The 17,455-nt window shown below is 39.0% G+C and overlaps 1 long non-coding RNA gene across 1 annotated transcript; it reads right to left on the reverse strand.

The window, feature by feature from the left end:
* Positions 1-716: 716 nt before the first annotated feature.
* Positions 717-14,522, reverse strand: LOC148225210 (uncharacterized). Its single transcript, XR_015804606.1, has 2 exons — positions 13,703-14,522; positions 717-4,190 (listed from the first exon to the last, which is right to left on the reverse strand). It is a non-coding gene; the product is annotated as an uncharacterized LOC148225210 (long non-coding RNA).
* Between the last annotated feature and the right edge of the window lie 2,933 nt (positions 14,523-17,455).

The following is a 17,455-nucleotide window of genomic DNA, read 5'->3' on the forward strand; positions in this document are numbered from 1 at the left end:
TTGTGTAATTGAGGGTTGTAAAAAAGCAAAAAATGTTTTAAAGAATCCCACTCGATTAGTCATTCCAGGGTGGGTCAGTCTTATCATTCACGTGATGTCTAGTAATGGTGATGCAATAAAACAGATGCTGTCTGATTTTCGTGCCACAAATCAGCAGCAGAACTATGCAAATCAAGCCACTGTCCTTTTCTAGAAATTCCAAAACATCCCATCTCTTCCAGGCCCTATGCATAGAAGCCTGTGCCTTCCCAGACAAACTAAAAATATGATCATTTTTTTTCTTCAGCAGCACACAACAAGAATAAGTTCCAGACTACTGAAAATAAAGCTCAGTGGAAATTTTTGTTGTGTACAGAGGGGCACTGTACCTTCTTGGAAAAAGAGGTGGAAAAAAATAATATTTCCATAAATTGATTACAGTCTGATATTCTGTATACTTTAATTATATATACATATATATGCACATATATATTATATTTATAATATATATTTATTAAATATATACATACATACACATATACATTTATAATTATATTATGTGGCAAGAAGTACTGTAAGTAAAATCTCATCCTGAGACGGGATCAACCCACTTAAATCTTTCAAGACACTGTATCACCCATGAAAGTATTTACCCTGCATAAAAGGATGATGACAAAATGGTACCAATTCTCAATAATCAACTTCTATCCAAAAAATTAAGGGAAGCTCAATAAAAGTGCTGCACACAAGATTTTATTGCCACAAATGAGATAGTGTTAGGAACACACAGTGAAGTACAAGGGGGCAGTCAGAAGCAAACACAGCAGTGCCTATAAATCAGATTGTCTGAATAAATGATAAGGTAATATTTTTACATTGAGTCTGGTTTTACTTGAAAAAATGTTGATATTTCTACTAGAACATGTAGTCTAGAAGTTATTTATGGCTGAACCTTTCTTTATTCTGCAGGTGAAAACAACAAATACGCAGCAACACTGTCTTCCCTCTTGAAACATTTCATTTAGATACATGCCAAGTTTTGTGTTAGGAGATCAAAATCATGAGAGACAGGGCAAATGAGAGACTTTTAAAAATATGGTTTATTGCCTCATGGCATCAGTCTCATAGAAGAGTGAGACCTATGGTGTTATATTCAATGCCATATTATCAGAAGCCATCTAATTCTTAGTTAAAATGCCTTATGTTAGTTTTTTAGCCAATCACATACTTCTACAAAACTTGTTATACCAATCATTAATTGCTTTGCTTTTCGTGGCTTTGCCATAATCTGTCAATTTTAACCAATCATATAACACTTCACAAACCTACACTGATACATCTTAAGCTTCTAATGAAATGTATAACAGGTTTTATTGCTAAACTTTAAAATCTTTTACTATCTTACTTAACATATTGCTTTGCTTGCATAATACATATCTCTGTTGCTTAAAACATATTTTTACTTAAACTGCAAACTTATATTCTTGTTTTATGTGTGTTTCACTTCACTGTCCTAATTTTTCAAGCCTTCCCTAAGGTCTTAGGACAAACATTGTATCCATCTCTGTTGTGGTCTGGTTAGCTGTTGAGCTGGTGTAAGTAAAGAAGCAGGAAGGGCCTTTGCAAGGGTTCCACAGAGATGTTTATTTCAGCCACGCATGTGAAAAGTACAGGGTGAGAAGCAAAGGCAGAAGCAAAGGCAAGGCTCGTGTAAGCGTCTAGGTTTAAGTACATGGGTCTTTTGGGGCGGGGGAAGAAGCATCAGAGACAAATTACCAGGGGACATGGGTGTGGCACAAGGGTGGGATTAGGGCAAGCGAGCCAACAAACAGACAAGGTGGGAGTGACAGAAAGACTGAGGGACGGGGAAGGCATGGGGCTGACCCAGGGAACAGAGCAGGGGCACATTGCCATGACAGAACAGGGTTTGCTCTTCTGAGAGGACAGCTGAGAGAGGCCTCTTGTGTCTCCCTAACTAGGTGTTATGAATGATGTTCTATTTTTTCCAATTTATCAAGCAACAAGATTAAATTTAATAGTAAGTTTTTAATAGTAACAAAACGAATACAATCAAAGTATTGGAGATGACAATTAAAGTATTGGAGATGAAACAAAGTGCATATATTTAAGAATATACAAAATTTGGCAGTAAGTAATTTAGTATAATTGAGGTTCGTATAAAGCATAAGCAAAACCGAACGGGGAGGGCCCCCCCCCCCCGACCGGGGATACGGGGAGTGGCTCGCCATTCCTCACGTATCAAAGCACCCAGGCTAACAATCCCACTTATATACTGTAGGCTACAGAAGTTTCTAGAAAACTCCTCCTAGTTTCTATTCCTAAAATCTACGTCACCATGTTGTACGACACATGCTCTACTAATGGGTTAGGGGGTCTCTCATCCTTTTGAGGGTCTTATTTCCAATGAAGGCTCATTGTCTTCCTCAGTGACCGAGGTGTGACCTGCAGGTAGCGCAGGCGCATTGTGTGACTGAGCAGATGTTTTCCATAACAAGACTTTAATTGAGTCCCATGCTTGGAATCATTCCATTTTGGCCCATTTCAAAGTCAAAACTTTCTATTTCTAGATGCTGCTTGTCAGACCTACGTCCTTCTACTATTCTTGTTTGACTTTCTTCCAACCTCCTTCTTCGACTCCCAGCATCTGGAAGATGTCCTTTGTCCTGTCTCACCCATCTCCCCCCTCACTCTGTAACAATTGTCTTTTATTGATCTAAATACAATTTTGTTAATATAGTTACAACTTAATTAGCACGAATCACGTTTATCACATAGGGAATGCCTTTCAGGGTCTCCACACATCTCTATCTCTGAGCCTGCATGCACAAGGCCCTGAGAGCTCTCTGTGCATGCAATCCCCACAGGTTTGGATGAGTTTTCTACCTTAAAAGTAAAGGTCTCTAAAAGTTTCTGAAGGTGCTAATGGGAATTTCCCCATTGGGAAAATGCACTCCATTTCCAATTACACCTCTAAAATTCATAGACATTACTTTTATAGATAAAGAAGAGGTACCAGAGATTAATTTGATAGTATAAAAATTCCCGAAAGAATGAAAAGCAGAGTTTTCAAAATATGAACCCAACTGTAGTGAAAAGACAGAATGTGATGGCAGTGACCACGTGGCAAGTGCAAAAGGGCAAAGAGCCCATTACCATTGGCTTGCTACAGATCAGAACTCACCAGTACACCCAAAGAAGACACAAACAGGGTCAATAGATGTCTTCCTAAATTAAGCTAAATTAAGAAAGGTATGTTGCTATTGGTGCCAGAAGTTTGCTTAGCCACCATGGTTTGTATATATCAGAGAAGTCAACTGAGCTGAACACACAGCTATGGCAGAACCAAATTGTCCCAGGACTTACCCTTCGTGCTTGAGTTCTCTCTGCAATGACGGCCCCGTGAGGCTGAGGCCTCACAGAAGCTTGCTGTGAGGTGTCCACTCCAGCATACAATGAAGCCAGCATGTTGCTTGTAGGAAACAATTCAGAAATTTTGAGAGGTCTCCAAGTGTTGGTCCAGAAGTGGAGCTTGGGACTTACCCTGGAAAACATCTGGGGTAAAGTTCAGCAGTGGCTGATTAAATTGAGACTGAGGAAATAAAGTGTTTGGCCTCAGTAGGAGGAATAGGGATACTTCTGGCAGGTTTTTGATGGAGTAATGGTTGAAGTCTGATTTGCAATAGAATGGTAACAAAGTGAGTTTAAGGACTAAGGGCTGGAGAAGGAAACATAGCTTTTCACAGGATAGCTATCTTTTTTACTGATGATGTTTTCCCAGATTGAATCTTCAAAAAGCTTCAGCAAGGCTTGCAAAAGGCCCACAATGCCAGCAGTTGCACCCCGCCTTTGGTTTTCATGCTCAATCCTTTCTTCACCAGCACAACAATGATGTGTGAAGCCTAGGTCTGAGCTAGTTAGTCTTGCGGTGTTTAGGGAGTCGTGTATAGACTGGATACCCAGGAAATGACTGCCAATGTTGTGTTTTCTTGGCGGATAACTCAACCCAAAAAATATCCTTATCTGCAACCATGTGGTCCCAGATCACACATAAAATAGACTCCCCATCCCTTGTGTGATGCATGATGCTTTAACATGGCAACTTGGAGCAACTGAGAAGAAACCGGCAGTTTTCTGAGCTAGAATATAGGGATGCAAATGGCTTTTGAAAGTGGAAGAGCAGGAACTGAGATCTGTCAAATGAAAAAAGAAGGACAATTGAAATATAAAGAAAATTTCCCTCAAAATATGAACTTTATCCTGAATATTTCAATACAGCCTATGCAACAAATTGGGGTACCATTGCAGTCAGAAATGGATATGCAATCTTTATGCATTCACAAGAATGTGAAAGGCTTAAAAGTGCTGTAGTATTGTAGTCTATGACCTTTATTGGAGACAGCCAAGACATGCAATGGTATGATGATTTGGGAAAGAAAGGCATTTTCTGATTCTTTTGCACATTTTAACTTATGTTTTGTTTGGGAGAAATAGTCTAGTCACGTTAAACATTTATGCCTTGTGAATTTACTGAAGTGAATTGTATGAAACCAATACAGAACAGGGGATCACCCACTGTGGTTGGAAAAGGCATTAGCATGAGAGTCCTGGAACAAACTGAAAGAGTGTGGCAAATGTACTGTGCTGCAGCAACGTACTTTGTCTTTTTACTAGCACGCTGAGTATTTAAGCAACAGCCAATTTACATGCACTCTTAGGTTTTGATTTCTGACAGCAAGACTGAATACAATGAAGGAATAATTCTGGATAAATTTATTCTAAATGCCATCATGCCAAAATGGTTAAAGAATTTATCAGCTTCTGAACTGACCATGTAACAGGTGGGGTCATGGTGCAACTGCAGGGAGGGTTTTCTCCTTGCAACAACCTCACTGGCTTAACCAGGTTACAGCGTAGCTGTAATAATAAAGGGGATGGGTGCGATGGTGTGCCTGAGATATCTTTTTAATCCATCCATAACCACGTGGTCCGAGAGGCAGCATTAAAAGACCAGGGGGAGGCGCCAAGTTAACATTACATAGGGATACCTGAGGGCAAGGGTCCAATCAGAAACCAGAACTAGGAACATGTCTGGGCATGCCCTTTCATGTCCCCACAAGTCCCACGGTTTTAGGTGACAGCCTCTGCATCTGCAGGGCAGGGGCAAGACCTTGCTTTTTAACAGCCCATCTGCCCGGGTCTTAGATTTATGTCCTCTGTGTAGGTAATTTGGGTTAAATCTCAGTCTGTATTAGCCATATCGGTAACCACAGAGTCAGCAATGGCAAAACTGATTTTAGTAATTCTCCTGCAACATTATGAGTGCAAAGAACTTTCTGCAGAAGCTGTGGAATCTAGAAACATTCTGTTTGGCAATTTGACAGAAAACAATAGAATTAAATGGAATTAAAATGTTTTTCTAGGCTTACAAATAGCTAGCATTAAATAGGTGATGCTGCACAGGTCTGTCACTTGGACAATGTAGTCATAGAATTTGTTACTCAACACTTGTATTCTGATGTTTCCATTTCCTTATAATTCAAATTGCTTGCCAATCATAAGGAAACCTAAATTCCAAAGATAATCTGATGCTGTGTCAAAGAGGAATCAATCATTTTCCAATAGATGATATTCAGGAAATATGCTTGCCAGAATCTCAGCGTGAGGCAATGAAGTCTCTGTAACTGAAAGCAAGAGGAAACTTATTTTACATAGTTCTTCAGCATAGTTCAGTTTTCCTATACCCAGTATCTACTTTGAAGTAACCATGACTGTTTCATCTTGGTTTTTATGTTTGTAGTGTTGGAATGTTACAGAATCACGGAATTGCTAGGTTGGAAGAGACCTTCAAGATCATCGAGTCCAACCCATGCCCTAGCACCTCAACTAAACCATGACACTGAGTGCCATATATCCAGTCTTTTTTTAAACACATCCAGGGATGGTGACTCCACCACCTCCCCGGGCAGATAATTCCAGTACTTGGTCACTCTTTCAGTGAAAAACTTTTTCCTAATATCCAATCTGTATTTCCCTTGACACAGCTTGAGACTCTGTTGTCTGTTCTGTTAGTTGCTGCTTGGAGAAAAACACCAACCCCCACCTGACTACAAACACCTTTCAGGGAGTTGTAGAGAGTGATAAGGTCACCCCTGAGTCTCCTTTTCTCCAGGCTAAACACCCCCAGCTCCCTCAGTCATTCCTCATAGGATTTGTGTTCCAAGCCCCTCACCAGCCTTGTTGGCCTTCTCTGGACATGCTCAAACCTCTCAGTGTCCTTCCTAAACTGAGAGGCCCAGAACTAGATGCAGCACTCAAGGTGCGGCCTCACCAGTGCCAAATATAGGGGAAGAATGACCTCCCTGGTCCTTTCTTCATTTATTTACCTTTCTTCATTTCCATCTCTTAACTGCAGAGCTTGTTAGTGTCTCACACTTGGGAATTTATATACATCAAGGATGTTAACATGGATTAGATTACCCATTTGTGTCTTCTGTGTGTGCAGACTCCCAGAGTCCCTCAGGCAGGGAGGGATCTCAGAAAGTCTCTGCTCAAAGAAGGGACAGAGCTGAGTTCAGACCACATTGCACAAGCCTGTGTCCTTTTGGGCCTTGAAAGCCTCCCGGGCAATGTCGTCTTCTTGGTACGCTCCTCCTGCACCCCAAGAGATTACACTGAGATCCCACCCCAGATCACCCTAACAGGTTATTTTGGCCAGAGGAACCTGGCTGAGCAGTACTGTACAGCTGAATGTTCAGGCAGCTTTAGAACACAAATATTCACAGACTTCCTCTACTTCTGGTCATGCCTTCCCCATGTCTCGTATCATTGTTACTGCTAGATGCCTTGGAGTAGGGCATCTCAAGGAGGGCTAGCAGAGACCTATGGAGTCTCCCTGTTGACCTAATGAATTATATTTAAGATTGGAATGTCTCTGGGGAGTGCTAACACACCGCAATCATGATTGTGGCATAACGTGTGAATCTTGTGCGTGAGAAGAAAAGATTTCAAGGAGCCAGAAATAAAGAAAAGTTCCATTAGCCGTTTGCTAAAAGTGACTCGTCCTTGTTTTCCACTCTAAGAGCTGTGGACTTGGGCAGGCAACAGAGGAAACCTTCCCTTCCCAGAAATTTTAACCAAGCCGAATGAATTTCTGTGAGAGAGCTGAAGAGGCTGACAATGATGGGAAAGAAAATCAATGCTAGGGTGAATTCTTTCCTTCACTTATGCAGACATTGCCTCAGTACTGAATGTTACATTCAGTACTTGCAAGATTCCAGCACAACCCTTGTGACTTTCCCCACTGGTTTTCTTCACTGAATATCCATTCCTGGTAGGGCCGAAGTGGAAATAGGGGAAGAGAGGAATACACCATCAGATACAAGTAATATGGACCCCCACATTTGAACTTGTTCTCCTTGATAAAGTACAGCAAAAGGTTATAAACTAGGCATGAATAAATTCAAACTGGAAAGTAGGAGCTGTCTAACTGTTAGAGTAAGGGGATCTTGAAACACCCTATTCATAGGAGCAGCGGGAGGCAAAACAACATGTTTGTTTTTAAGATGTAGCAACTCTGTGCTCGTGAAAGGCTAAGACCTGACCTTTGTGGTCCGAGAAATCATAGTGCTCTCTTGATTGGTAGGAAAGGTGAATTTAAGAAAGCTACCCATTCATACAGAGAAAAACAAATTAATTTCACTTTATTTTGTTGATTATTATAATGGATTCATGTAATGTGAGTGAGTGAGTGAGTGAGTGAGTGAGTGAGTGAGTGAGTGAGTGAGGAAACACTCATAGCTTCAAATGTGGAGTACTCTCCCAAAACAAGCAAAGTAGCTGCTCCATGCTTTTAATTTGACTTGTGCTTAGTGAAGCCCTGGGAATATTTTCTTTGCCTAATTAAGCATCTTTTATAACCAAATGTTTGATGAGAAGTGCCATGTTTCTGGGCTCTTGGTTTTTTACAAAAAATCCTAGCAGCAAAATCTTTCAAAAGCAGATGTGTTACACTTATCTGCAATTGGGTAAACAAGTCTTGGATTTTGAGGTTTGGGATTTCATAACCTGCTTGTGCCACAACAGCTACCAATGTTTAAGACATGTCATGAGGTTTCAGTTTGGCTCATACACACATATAAAATCCACAAATGTTAAAAATGTGACTGCCAGCGCCCTTACCCTTGTCTCTCATACTGCCAGCCCTGGCCTAATTTAAGATGGGCTGCAACAACCTCCCCATATTTCTGTGTGAGTGCTCAACCAATCCTGTTGCATATCTGGTGGACCTTCTCCTGAGGGTGGTCTGCAGCTGCTGGGCTGAAAATTGGTGATATGCTACTTATTGTCAGTGTGCATTTTTGTAAATTAAATTTATTTCTAATATGAAATGCTAGTCAAGATGGTCCTTCTACAGAAGTTCTAACTGGTTGCTGTTCACCACAGTATTAATTACCTTTCTTTGCTCTTAGTTGTATGTCAAGCAAATTTAATTTCCTATAGTCATAGATTTTGTGGGCAAAACAAAAGCAGTAGGTGTCATTCATGTTAAACATAACACTCATAAATAGGCTAGAGAAGCATGGTCAAGACAAATGGAAGATTTGGGGGCGGAACAAAGCTTCCAGAAAATCACATAATCTGTGGAGTCAAATGAATACAGTGAGCAGAGTTTCACAGGGATTTAATATGAGTGTGGTGTGATGAAGTATTTCCAGGTCTGACCCAAAGACAGAATAAGGTATTGTACTAAATGTGCAAATGACACCAAGCTGGTGAGAAGTACAAGGTTTGACCTCAAAGAAATTTTGCCATATTGGGACCACATAATGGAAACAAAATGAAACAGATAATTTTTCAACGGGGACAAGTGCGGGGTGTGTAGACACTGAGTGGAAGCTAGACAGCACACCAGTAGAAAAGGTCCTACAAGCTGAACATGAGTTAACAGAATTGTAGAGGTACAAGAAAAGCAAAAACTGGGCTCCATAGAGGATGGCCAATAAGACACATGGGTGGAAAAGCCCAAACATTGTGCTACAGCTCAACCACAGCTGAAACTGCGTGTAGCCGAGGGGCTTGCACATTAAAAAGGACATAACTACTTGGAAAGAGTACAGAGAAGAGTAATGACAAAGAGCATGAGCCTGGAAAATACAGTCTTGGAAGAAAGATTGGATTTATTTGTGTTTTTCCTGAAGAAGGAATGGCTAATCAGGGACATCACAGGTTTCCAAACCAAGAAAAACTGCTGATAAAGTGAGGAGAACAATCAGAATATCAGCTAGGACACTAGCATGGGAAACAAAGAATGAGGTACATGACCAGAGGAAAATATTCTGGAGACTGCTAGGAGCAGTCTGGTTAAATGCTGATCAAGAATGATGCAGCCAGAACTGACCCAGTCATGGGACAGCAGAGATGAGTTAGACAGACTGCTGAGGTGGAAATCACTGACCTGGTAAAACAACAGTTGGAAATATGGGTGACAGCTCAAAGCTATTTTAAGAATGAACTCATGCCACTTCAAAGAAATTACGGCTTCACAGCTCTTTTTCATGGCTGCCTGGAAATTCTGGGCAGTTATACTCTGGGGAGATGGGGCTGTATGATGCCATTTGAGAGCAATTGACGGAAAGTGTGGTTTAATGCTTGGCAATAAAAAGTTTTATTGTCTGGTTTAGTTACTCTCTTCTCACCATTGCAATATCAACAGGACAGCATTAATCTCACAAGTCTTAGCTTGCAGTATTTCACCTTAAGATAGAGAGAAACAGTGAAAAAGAGATATGAGTTTAGTTTGGATTGGTTTACATTGCAGAGTATATGCAAATTAAAGTACATATGCAAAAAAGGGCACTGACCTACACAGAAGTATACTTCTTAAATAACTTGAGGGGCAGACATCAAGCATTACCACCACTTGGGTATGTTGAATATACTTGAGCTCCTTTCAGGTACCATTCAGGTATCTCATAAAAATTGCAGGACTTTGGGCGTTACAGGGAAAAAAGGTTCAGGATCATGATCCTGTAGTCCACTGACCCAGGTAATCACAGCTAGAGTTTCTCACAGCAACTCTTTGTGAGTTACTGTTCCCAAAGGTTTTGTTGGACAGGGCTCTCTCATGTTGTGAAAAGACCAAGAGGGGGGCATTTTCATAAGCCCCAGAAACACATCTTTTGGGCCACATTTCTGTGAAAAATAATATGTGACATGTAGTGAACCAGTGTCCCAAAAGAGCAAATGTATACAATGATGTAACAGCACAAGTTCTTTCTATCAAACAGCTCTTGATAATCACTTGGGACAAAAAAGTGTCAGAAAACTTTGGGGAGTTGATGTGAAAAATAACACATAAATAACTTTTAGTTAAAAATACTCTGATGCTACATATACCCACTATTCTTTTATTTTATTTTGATGGTTTTACACAAGGTTTTTTTCTGAGGACTGGAATTGTGCCTTTGTTGAAAATTTATTATGAATATTTACTCATCAAGGTTTTACAAGGAGTATCTTTGAAGTTTGACCTCCATAATGACTATAAAAAGTCCTGAAAAGGCAGAATCCAATCTGAGTGTTTTCAGAAGTTGCACAAAGACAACAACATGGAAGGATTGAGGTTAATCACAGAATGATATAGCCTTGTGGTCTTCCTCACCCATTATACCAGAGCAGGCTGCTACAACAAAGATGAAAGAGATTTCCTGAGTGGTATTAGCTTCAGTGTCAGCAAAATCAGCACATTACATCCTGCAGGGGAAGGTATTGCTGAAGTGGTCAAGATACTAAAGAGCTAACAGATTTACGGAGCTGCATAAGCAGGTTTTTACATCAAATTTCTGAACTGAGAAGATGTGCAAATCCCTGGAATGCTTTCATTGGAACCAGATGGTACATAAGACAGGAAATATAAAGTGTGAAACCATTAAGAGAAGGAGTTGAAATACCAGCCATTGAGGTGGTAACATCTGGATGTTTAGTAAGCCTGTGGGAAGAAATTCAGAAGACTGTTTGGGGCAGTATTTAATTTTCAGTTTAAAAGAGTTTATAGATGATGGAAAAAACCCATTCACTTCTTGCAGTAGCAAGATCAAGTAATTTTTTTTGTTGTCAAAACAACAGTTTCTGTAATGAATGGCACCTTCTATATTTGAGTGCTGAAATTTTCCATCTCTTTGATGATTAACAGAATGAGGCTGGTAAGTCTGTCTTTCAGCTCCATAATGCACTCCTGGACCCTAATGTGGTGGCCTCTTTTTCCCTCAATTCATTCAGAACAGTGAAACTAGAAAATTTTGTTCACTGTAGTGTCAGCACCGAGTTTAAAACAGTGTATTTAAACTGGTATATTTAAAACTGTTAATGGAAAGAAACCTTATTTCACAGTGTTCTGTAAGAAGAAGTTTGAGGTGATATGAATAATTTGGCTTCTGTATATTTATGCCAGTTTACATCGCTGCTGACAGTAGTAATTCCTTAACTGCCCTCACTCAATACTTGGAACTTAAGAATATTTTCATGTATTACATGACAATTTCTGTTGACTTTCTCTCCAAACATCAAGGTGTGATGGAAACTGTTTCATCAGCCTAAAATCTGACAGTAATTAGTCTGAGTTTCAGACCAACAAGAACAAGAAAAGTGATGATCAGAAGTGCATGGTCTTTCAGGTACATCTGGCACACTTCTATTTCATGTAACTTTTTGAACTTGCTGCTGTGTGGTTCCTTTGGGGAGCTCCTTATGTATGAGAGGCTTATTTTCTCTTTCTTTTCTTTTCTTTTGGAATAATAATTTAAAAAAATTGAAAAGAGTATTGTCTGTTTTACAAATGGGATGCTAAACCAGCAGTCATTCACATAATCTGCCACTGTAGACTTGGGAAGTCAAAAAAGAGTCTGAGTCAGCCAGGTCTCTGAGGTCTCAAATTACATTCATTTTCCTAAAGTCATGCTGAGCTCAAAAGGAATTTATCTGCCTAAATAATTTTTCTTGATTTTGTCGGTAAAAATCTCCAGATGTTTTAAAAATTGTGTTCTAGATAATGGAAGAACTACAATCTCTCTATATTTCTATATAGAAATAGAATCTTTTTATATTAGCACATAAAACCATCTGCAGATAACATGCCAGTAGTTATTTGGATAGCACTAACACTATTAGACAATAAATCCTTTGTCACAGTTTCAGGTAAAATAATCCCCTTCTCCTAACTAATGCAAATGGAATTTAAAAAATAAATAAATAGACCTCTGAGGGAGAGTTTTAATGCCTTGCTTGGATATGCTACATTTCTCAATAAGAATCTGAAGGTGAAGCCCTTCCCTGTAATGGATGGAAACAAATAGAGACACAGCGAAAAGAACAATAGAAAGAGACAAGCTTCTCTAAGGAACTGGGAAGCAAAGGGTGCAGGGAAAAATGTTTTGTTGTCTTAAAGTTGGTTTGAAGCAGTTTTTGAAAACATATTATGCTTTAATAATATGGCTGGGGGAGTGGGGAGTTTTTGCCTTGAATAAAACTGGAAGAATGATTCACTGCATGTCTGCAACTGTTCCTTGATCCCAGTTAAGTTTGACACACCTAACACCCATGAGTCAGCAGAGGCTCTTTGAGATGTGCTTCGCCTGCCCTGTTTTGATACTGTTGCAGTAGGATCTTTACCCAAGTCTGGAAAGTGGCTCCCAGCATTGCCTGTGTCAGTTTTTCCTACCCACTACCAAATACTACCAGCTTCACCAAGATAAGGACTCTATTACTGCATCCAATGATCTCTGCACTACAGCTGTACTAGTCTATACTGTCTATGTCCAGGACCCCAATACTCTTTATCATCTCTCTGTAGCCGAGATAGCAGATGTTCCCATAGAGACTTTGAGGCATAATGTTGAAGATTAACATTTGGAGTGGCCAATGTAGCCTAAAAAAGGACAGCTGTCATAACCAGCAGTCATGCCATGGGAAGGTTTCATGTGTCATGCTTGGAGGCTCCTTTATTCTCCTTGAATATTCATGTACTCTATGCTCAAGTTTAAAAACCAGTTCTGCTTCTAAAATGATATGATGTAATTTGGGGATGTGACAAAGTAGAAAATAAGGGAGCTCTTCCATGTATGGTGCCATGTTACAATCACATATGTCTTTGTCTTGTTTGGTTCCAAGACTGCTCAGTCTCTGAGCTGCTTCAGCTTTCTATCTGGACTTGGCCTACAACTCCTTAGACAACTGCTACCACATTTAAATTTTTGGCTAATGGACAGGCATCTATCTTCTGGAGCCATTTTCCAAAGACATCATGAGCAAATGATAATGGGAATACTTGGAAGCACGTTTGATTGTTGCGCTGGATACATTTATGCAGAATTAGAATATTTTACGGTAGTTCTCATTACTTCTTTCAGTTGTATACCTACACCTAGTTGCTTGTTGATTTGGGTTTTTTTTAGGGATGAGACAGAGCTGTTAATGAACCTCTTACTAAACAGTCTTATCTATACTGCAGAGAATGCAGTGCTGGCTGCCCTGCAAAACAAAATAATCAAAATCATTTATGAGAGCCATTTTTCTCCAGATTTAAGTACCAGCCACCACCTACAATCAAAAATATTTTATATATACGGCACATGGTCTTCTTCTTGGAAGAGAGATGTTAGAGAATAATATTACCAAATAATTCTATGTATGTAGAAGCAAGATTTACCAAGAGGCACAGCAAGTCAGCAACAGGTCTGGAACAGAGGGCATGGTTTTTATGCAAAAGCAAGTATGGATTCGTCTTCCAGACTTCACTTCAAAGTACTCATTTTAATGTGAACTGATGGATAAGTCCAGATAAGAAAGTTTTCAAATAAATCCTCATGTCTGTAGCGCTTGCTCTGTAGGTATTGATTGTAAGAAGCTGAAGCTTAAAGTAAGACAAACTTTGGGAATACAGAGTAAGGTGTTGAGGAGACATTTGGCAGATGCTTAAAGAACTCAGCAAAGCTCTTCATAGGAAAGATTATCTGCTAAAGTTTTCACGTTGCAAAATCTTGTGAGTAGTTTTCCATGCCAGTCAGTCTGAGTAAGCAATATCTGGCAGTGATATCACCTGGAAAAGCAATGATTAAGGGGTTAGTTAACAGCCATGTCAATCACATAAAATCATTGCTGTTGGTGATCAAAAGTTTCTAGGGCAGAGTGATGGTTTTGTTTCTCGGCTCTTTACTTTGGACTGATTTACCGTGATGGACTTAATCTACACTTGATGCTTTTCCTGAAGTGGAAGACAGCACAGGATTCAGATCACAGCTGAGTACAGAAGGCAACATCTTTCCATGGTACATCACATCCATCTGCTGGGAACCAAAACACTCATCTGCTGAAAGTTCTGTAGAGTTTTGTAATACTGAGTTTTGTTTGCAAAGCCTGTAAACAGGGTTGTAATTATTTATCTTGGTCTCTGACTCTTCCTGTGGCATTCGTTTTACAGTCATGGTCAGAGCTACATTCCTGTTCACTGATAAAGGATACAGGGGTTTTTTTTGTGGACACAGGGAAAAATACACTGGCATTTGGCTTTCTAGCTTTCCTGAAGGTACAAAGTAAGTGTTGCATCTGATGTCAGGCTATACAGAAATGCTTTAGCTGCTGTTTATTTGATTTATTATTGACTGAACAAAACCAATGTCTCTAGAACAGATAATTTATTTTAAAAAAATCATCACAAAACCCCCCTTTTTTTGAAAAGCTTATGTTAAGGATTTTTATTTTTCTTTTTTGTTTTTGATTTACTTCAAAATTTACAATCTCTAAGGCTGACACTGAGCACATCCTACCCTGCCTGAGTTTACACTGCCCTTGAGCTTCCATCATGCCTTAAAAAATGAGGGAAAAGTATATCAGTTTCTACAGTCATGCTCTCTTTCATTCAACAACAAACAAATTTTTTTCTAAAAATGACAAATGCATTGTTATTTTAAAAATAGGTATAGGAATTAATTCCATTTTGTCTGCTCGTGACTTGTAGATTTAACACTCTTAACTTAAATTTTCTTTAAAATCTCCCAGAATTCTAATTGTAAAAGCTTAAATCTTTACCAAAGCATGGTCTTATAAAAAAAATTGAGGTCAAATTAAAAAAAAAAAAGTTCCTATACTGCAGTCTGGGATTCTTGTACTTCTCCAAGCCCAACCTCTCATCTTTCTACTCTTCTAGAGCTTCAAGAGAAAAAGATTGGAGCACACCAAGCTAGTACTTTGGGAAAAGTTCTTTTAACCTTTAAGATAACTTTGCTGGTGTTGTAGTTTCTTTTCTCTGAGGTTGTACTATGTGATAATTAATTTGCAGGAAGTTTTGGATGTCTCAGTGTTAAAATACCGGTTTTGTCAAAGTAGAAGACCTCATATGATTGCTAAATTTGCAGAACAAAAAGATTGAACAAACTGGTTTGTTTTCAAAGAGTATGTAAAAATCAGTTTAAATATTATCAAAAGGTTATTTCAGAGGAATTTAAAAATACTCCTGCCAAAAAAATACCTTTAGAAGCTGATGGCAAGGTCAATATTTAAAGTTCTTATTCTTTAACTTTCTTAGCAGTCTTTTCAGTACAAAGAGAGAAACCCTATAATTAGCCATCCCCTTGGACTGTCCTCTTATAATTCTGAAGAATGGTCAGAAATCTTCATGAAGTACAGTAGAATTTTAATACGCAAAAAGTTATGTAAGAATGATAGAGGTGAAACACTTATTCCATTAGAGGGTCCTATATTTAAAAAATAAATGGCCTTTTAAACGACACATAAGAATTTCCTTTCAGACTGGTCTTGTGAAATGTAGTGGCTTTGTCTCTGTCATGGTTTGGGTTCGAGGCCTATTGGTAAATAATAAGTTTTTTTTAGTTTTTGTCCCATTTTTCCTTCAGATTCAGTCTAATCCATCTGGGTTCCTTCTGGTGCAGCAATAATATTGCAGTAAGTGGTCTGTCTTCAGTGCAGAAGGAAATGGATTTTAGGAAATGACATTCAGCTATGCCTAACTTTTGCTGTCAGCTGACCTGCAACTATTTTTCTGTCCAAGTTGGCCATTAAAAGGACTTCTAATTCAGTATTTTATCAGTCCAGAAATCTCCTTATAATCTTGTTGACAGGTGCAGACCTTGAAGGCATCCCCAGCGGCCTAGGGATATGCATATCATTGTCAGCCCTTTGTGGCCATGTTACAGACCAGCAGAGGAGAGGAAAAAGTAACCCTTCACATGGTCACTGGAAAGTGCACGTTGTCAGGGATGCTCAGTACATCCCTTTTATTTTAAAAAGGTGTATTTGTGATGGTGCTGACACTGGAGACTCTTCCTGCAAGGACCTGTATCATTCTTCTCATCTGGTACATGCTTTCTGAATCTGGGATGAAAAAATAGCCAAAGGCTTCACTGCAATTTTTCTATTACTATCTGCAACCATAGCATAAAGCTGCACAAATATTGTTGCTGCATTGAAGAGTTTAAAAAGAAAATATTAGAAATATGAGTTAGGAAATGTGTCTGTTTTGTACAGAGGGACAAAAATTCACAGGCATGAGGCTAAAGGTGCTCTTGGTTTCTTACCTGCGTGAGGATCTACCCTGGTCAGAAAAGTTAGGGCTCAAATTTATTGTTTTGTATTGTACAGTATGGGAACTTACACATGGAAACTTCTAAGGTTGTTGGAGGAAGCAAAATTAAATTTGAAGAGAATTCTTTATTTCCCTAATTATATACCCAGGTGCTTTACAGAGGTGGGTGAATGTTTTACTTCAGGTGGAGCAAAATATTTCCATATTAAATTACTGGTTATGAATCCAGAATGTGAATTTATATCAGCCACTGAGGTTATGTTTGGAGAAGCCGTTTAGGTTTAAAACTAAAATTTGCCTGACTTTTCCAAGTCTCTGTTCTCTATACTCCCAGGATTTATACCATTTTTTTTTTCCTTCTTTTTAAAGTTCTCTATCAATTTAGAATATTTTAATAAAAAACTTATTGCAGCTTTTACAGCTTTGATTTAACCTGTGCTCTCAGGTGATTGAGGAAAATCTGTAGAGACACTGAGAAGTGGAGCAGTTAGTGTCTGTATATCAACCTTGGTGTAATGCTTCTGTGTCTGTTACTATAGAGGTGAAAAGCTTTCCCCAGTCTAAACCATAAACTTTTCTGCCTCACTTCATCCAAAATTTGAGTATTTGCTTCAGAAAGTTGAAATTTCAGTTCAAGAGGATGTTGCTCAGTCTAAATGGCAGTGAAAACAAGTCAAGTAAATTGAAATAATTTTCCTCTGTCTTCTGAAGGTGATCAACTCTGATGACCACATTTTGTGTTTTGTGATATTTTGAAAAAAACATTTGAATTTAGAAGACCTGACCTTTTACCAACGTTTCTAAAAACGTAGTTGATGGTGTTTAAGTTATTTCCAGGATAGAATTATTCACAAAGGTCCT

The sequence above is a fragment of the Sturnus vulgaris genome, chromosome 1, assembly GCF_052056855.1.
Source record: "Sturnus vulgaris isolate bStuVul1 chromosome 1, bStuVul1.hap1, whole genome shotgun sequence".
Taxonomy (NCBI): Eukaryota; Metazoa; Chordata; class Aves; order Passeriformes; family Sturnidae; genus Sturnus; species Sturnus vulgaris.